Source organism: Melanostigma gelatinosum, assembly GCF_949748355.1.
Source record: "Melanostigma gelatinosum genome assembly, chromosome: 16".
Taxonomy (NCBI): Eukaryota; Metazoa; Chordata; class Actinopteri; order Perciformes; family Zoarcidae; genus Melanostigma; species Melanostigma gelatinosum.
This window is the reverse complement of record NC_136649.1, coordinates 8493305-8499304: the sequence shown is the minus strand read 5'-3', so window position 1 is coordinate 8499304 and position 6000 is coordinate 8493305.

The following is a 6000-nucleotide window of genomic DNA, read 5'->3' as shown; positions in this document are numbered from 1 at the left end:
GACGCCGTTGACCCCCCTACCATGCCTGCTGTCACTGCCTTCCCTTTCTGATGGCGAGAGATACGGAGGGTCTCCTAACTGCTACAATTGATCTCCCAGCTCACCCATGAGGACCTTGTTGGTAAGGCCCGAAGCGGGAAGTCGCACAAAGGAATTTTCTCCCTCTGGAACTGACAAATGGCTTTTTTTTCCTCCCCTCGTCAGAGCAGGTGTCTTTCAGATTGTGCCTGTCAGCAGGATATTCATCCCGTTTTGTTTTTAATGTATCTCCCTGTCAGGGTGGTATATCAGGCGCTGACAGGGAGTGAATGTTCGAGAGAGTAATACGGGCAGTAACAGTAAATCTCGGCTCGCGCCAACTTCCTGATGAGACACAAAGCGTAAATAACTGTCCAGCAGCACCCACATCCTTACCTCACACCCCCTTCCCGATCAATCCCTAATCAATCACCTGCAATCGCTTTTGGGTCGTGGTGTCGCGGGTTATAAGGGCTCACCGGTGGGCCAGCGGGAGCCTAATGCAGACTCAACTGGGCAGGTTGGTCAAGCTGGAATAGATCAATGAGAGCTGTCCCAGCGGAGACGAGGTCAGTGCTGCCCTGCAAACACAGTTGATCGGTTCCAGATGAATTAAAGCACAAATGAGAGGGAGGGAAACATTGCTGGTCCGTTGAGAGACAAGGCAAACTTGTAAAGATGCAGGGAAACAAAACATTTATTTTCAGAGTTTTAATAACGTGTCCTTGTGTTAATAATTCGGCCGTCTCTTGAAATGTGCCAAATATGCTTTTAAATCAAAAATGCATTTTATTTTCTCTTCCTGTAGCATACTTGTGATAACTTGAACTTATCCAATACCAAATAGTGATTTGTGACAACTGGCTGATCCCGACCTCTCATATAAACCTGCGCTTGACCGCTCGTTGGCCGCTGCAGCTAGCGGAGCAATATCACGGCTTTCTAACCACCACTGATCTAACAATGTAGGAATGTGCTTTTCACTCCGACATACATCACATTATGGAAGAGGGAAAAAGCTCTGGCTTCAGTTGAAAGGTGACTTTCAACATTTCAAAAAACACGTGGCACTCAAGTCTCTGTTATGCCACTTTTGAGCTAAGAATATCTCTCAATAACCCAGACTCAACACCTCACCCCGTCTCCTGAATTATTTAATAACTCAGAGAGATGTTCATGCCCCAGCGACGACCCAACGCTGCTTCAAAAGGAGCTGCTTTTTTTTCCTTTTTTTTTTTACGTAACCATGTTTTGATAAACTGGAGGAGGACAAGAGAGAGGGAATCGGGGGCAAGAGATTGAATGGGTGGGTTATAAATAGGTCACGCACGAACAAGCGCAACGCGCTGCAATGATGCTCCATGACAGCACAGCTGCAATGGCAGATGGGGGAACTGGAACCGAAGAATCGCGCCAAAGCTGAGCAAAATAAAACGACACAAAAGTGACCGAGTTAAGTCGAGTGGGAAGGGCATCCTTCAGCTGGAGGACCAGCATCTCCTTTGGCAAACATCCGCCTCTCTGTGCCTCTGTCATTGAACCTGCACTCAGACCCACGTGGAGCATGGCCGGGAAATTACAAATGATCACACAGTCGTAATTATTACAATAAAAGTCTAACCCGAATTGAAAGAGGCACGCAACTGTGCGCGTTTTGAGTGCAATTCAGTGTAATCAAATGGGGGATGAGGAGTCAACAACAGGCTCTTTTTTTTCAGCACAAAAAGAGAAGCAGAGTCAATGAATCCATTCCACACACGGCTCATTGCAACACAATGGCCCAGTATCGACTCTAGACTGCTCTCTCCCATCTCTGCCCTCCATTCTGGTGTGTGTGTGTGTGTGTGAGTGTTTGCTAGGAGGGGGGATGGGGAGGTGCATTGTCACAGGAGGGCAGGGGCTCTGTAAATAAGTCAGGGTTTGACTTCTCCGACAGCTGGGACGAGCGTGGCCGTAGCTTAAGCTGAGGTCTTAAGAACTAGGCCGACCCCAAATGCGCGGACACACATGGTGATTATACACACAATAACACAACACACCCTGACACATTTTCAGAATATAAAAACCCAAATTTACCACAACACCTCATTCAGCAACAGCTGAACAATCTGCACAAATTAGCGATGTTTTGGGATAATGGCTTTCACTGCCTCCACACAGATGAATGCACTACCATTTGCAAATGATGATCTCTATTCGTTTTCCAGTTCGTTCGACATGGTATTCGTGCATGACCGAGGGGAACAACAACAGGACCTCGGTCACATTCAGCTCATTATGTCTAGACGGAGCAGAAACGGCATCGAACATCCTGTTCTTCTCAGTTCCACTCCTGGATGAGATTATGGTGAATGGAGATACGAGCGTCTGCCATCTTTTTTCAAGAGGCCGGGATGTTGCTATCTGATGTCTGTCCAGGCTGTCAGATAACCCTCAAAGCTCTCTCTTTCTCTCGCTCTTTCTCCCCCCCCCCCCCCCACCCCCCCCCCCACCCACCCCCCCCCCCCCCCACCCACCCCCCCCCCCAGCCCACACCGGACTGAGGCCCAGCAGGGCTGCCAGGTCATACTTAACACCAACCACAGCCTCTCCCCACAAACCTCTTCTCTCGGCTCCCATCCCCCAGCAAAGCTGTCATGAATTACACCTGACCCTTAAATCTGCATTACAATGAGGATGGAAGAGGAGGAGGAGGAAGGGCGGGGGGGGGGGGGGGGGGGGGGGTTTCAGGAGCCGGGGGAGAGGCAAAAACTGATGGGGGCTCGGAGAGAGTGATGATCGCACAGCTTGGCCAAAACAAAAACAGAAAATCCCCAGCTAGCAGACAACCCAGAAGTGAGCTAATGAGTCTATGTGTGTGTGTGTAGCGGTGGTGGTGGTGGTGGGGGGGGATTAATTTGCATGCGGCTGCACCCAAGTGTTTGTTGTCATATAAATGTCTTTGTGTGTACCAAACAAACGCCACTCATGCTGCCAGTTATTCCTGAGCAGCAGGGGAGATGTCTGTGTGGACCGACATCACTCAGGCCCTTCTCTAATATGCAGGAATGCAAAGCTGTCATGAATTACAGCCCATTGTGCTCTATTGGTTTTGGAGTGTGTCCTGCTAAATTAAACTGAATTCCCCCGGGATAGTTGGTGTCTCACGGGGCATCTGACGTCCTGTGTTGTTTTTTTCTTGACAGACGTGTATGTGATGAACGGTCATTTTTATATGACTGACACTTTTCTAATGAGTCGCGAGTCTTTAGCAGGGGTCACTGGGTTTCCAGCCTTACAAGGCCTCAGCCTAAGTCCTTGTCAGTCGACCAGCGGAGTCTTCTGGAAGTCACTCGGCTCCGACCTGGGCAAGAAACCTGTGTGGCGCCTAAGTACCCGTAAAACCACATTGTTGTCTTTACTCACTTTGGTTTATGTTGTTATAACCAAACAAAATAGCTCGCTGTTTTCTCCTGTCTTCATGCTAAGCTAACCTCCCCCCCCCCCCCGCCCCCGGCACCATTAAGCGCACAGATATGAGAGATGGTATTGATTTTATCTGACTCGGCGTACACTGTGATGCACAATTTTGTTGGTTTTGTCTGCTCATAAGAGGAAGATGATTTCGCTGTTTCCCTGCTGCGTTTTACTTTCCCATTCTGCCCTCCGAAGCTCGCCGTGTCTCCCATTGCGGGAAGAAGAGAGCAACTGCAAAGAATGTGTGGGAGGGATGAGGAGGGAGAGCGGAGGAGGACAAGCAGGCTGTGATAATGATGAATGAGATGATGGCACACTGACCTAGTAACGCCGCAGTGCCGTTGGCAGTGTTGATGAGCTGCCTTGCTACTGTATGCCCCTGTCTGACACACACACACACACACACACACACACACACACACACACACACACACACACACACACACACACACACACACACACACACATACATACACATTATGCCCAGCCCCATATACTCTCCCTCTGCTTCACTCATCAACGCTTTCTGCACTTCTTAACCCCTCACCCTTTCCTTTTTCTTGTCTCGCCATCTGTTTCCATCCCTCGCTGCCTTCTCTACCTGGCCCGCATGTTGTGACCACAGATGAAAACAAAGCACCGCTGCGTGAATTTGCCGGTAACAACCAAAGCCTTGATGCCAGAGAAGCACACGTGGAGAAGCACACCCTTCGAGAAAAATAATTTATGATGTGGAAGTAATAAAAATGGAGTGTGTTGGGGAGACGGCGAAGGGTAAAGGTTAAAAGGAAACCACGCTTCATTTCTCCGCGGCCGCAGAGGTTGAGAGGCTCGGCTGCAACAAATTGTCAAAGTCATCTCAAAATAAACAAGTCGGGGATGATAAGGCAAACAAAAACAACGGCGGAGCCGCATCCTCTTCCACTGGGTTCCCACCGAACCGCATCGGCCGGAGATGTCGCTGGAAGCAGCAGTTGCCATGGCAACTGGCTCTGTGGCATGTCTGCACACACGTAGAAATGATGGGAGGGGTGTGTCGCATCACGTCTGCCACCTTAGGCACAGTGAGAGGGGGGGAGTGAACTCTACTCGCACCAAAATGACTGCTGTTGGTTTTTAGAGGTTGCGTTTGCACGAACCACTATTTTATCAATGAGTCGAGTCCAACATGCAAGCTCGCCTGAGCATCGGACACCCAGCTACTATCCTCTTCCTCCTCCTCTTCCTCCTCCGTGAGCCACTGCCAGAGGCCGGCAGACAGAATCGTCTGCACAAGGCATGTGCAGCTTTGTGGTTGCCTGCTGGTGAGGGCCTTTTTGGAGTCAATAAGCCAGTTGATCAAAAATAATTAGCATCACAAAGGGCTTTCTTTTAAGTCTATGCACCCCTATTCATGGCAGTGAAGGGGGCTGTGCACCTGATTCTCCTTGTAAGGTGCTTGGCAATGCAAATGTTCTGTTTATACCACACTAATTCAGGCTTATGAAATGAAATTTACATGTTTGCTTGGATACCACATTTGTGACGTATTCAAATGTTTTGGAACTACAATGTGTACTATAATAATCCACTTTTTGGCCATTTTTTCCGGTTAGCGATGCGCCAGATTTGTAACCATCAGTGTCTCATATAGGAAATGCACAGGAAACAGCCCGCACTCTTGTTTTTGTGATTGTGTACGCATGAATTGCTGACAAACTGAGGAACCAAGGGAAATTACATATTCATCACGCTGATATGCCCAAGTAATGTGTTCAAGGTGACTGTCATGAAGATAACGTTTCTCCTCCCTCAAGCAAAAGGAACCCCAGAGACACTTTCTGATTCTCCTCCCTCGCTCCAGTCCTCCTCCTCGCTCTCTTCTTTTTTCCTCTCTTTCTACTTGTCATGCTCATCAGTTGTCTCGCAGAGAGAGAGAGAGAGAGAGAGAGAGAGAGAGAGAGAGAGAGAGAGAGAGAGAGAGAGAGAGAGAGAGAGAGAGAGAGACAGACAGAGAGAGAGAGAGACAATGAAGGCTTTTAGCGGGATTTGGGAGCTCATCCTGTGTCAGGCCATGCAAAGTGGGCACTCACACAAACAGGGGCATTGACTAGCTCGGAGGGGGGGGGGGGGGGGGGGGGGGGGGGAGTGTGTGAAGAGGAGAAGAAGCGCCATGCTGAACGTGACAGAAATAAGTAGGCAGGTCGAGGACAGGGGAAGTCCTCCAGCCACGATTTTTCTCAAGGAAATCAGGCCTTGTCATCACCTCGGCGTCTGCACCACAAGTGTGTGTGTGTGTGTGCTCATTCATTAAGTCTGCGTCTGCATTAATATGTGTGTAAGACAAAGTGAAATGAGAAGATCCACACCACTCTCGTGTCTGTATGCTAAATATGTAGCTATAGCGGCGAGAAGCCGGTTAGCCTGGAAACAGAGGGAAACAGCTAGCCCTCTCTGTCTAAAGGTAACAAATACACACGTTACTCCAAAGCTCGTTAATGAACATGTATTATCTGGTTTTAAAATCCCCCAAAAATGTGTAAAAAC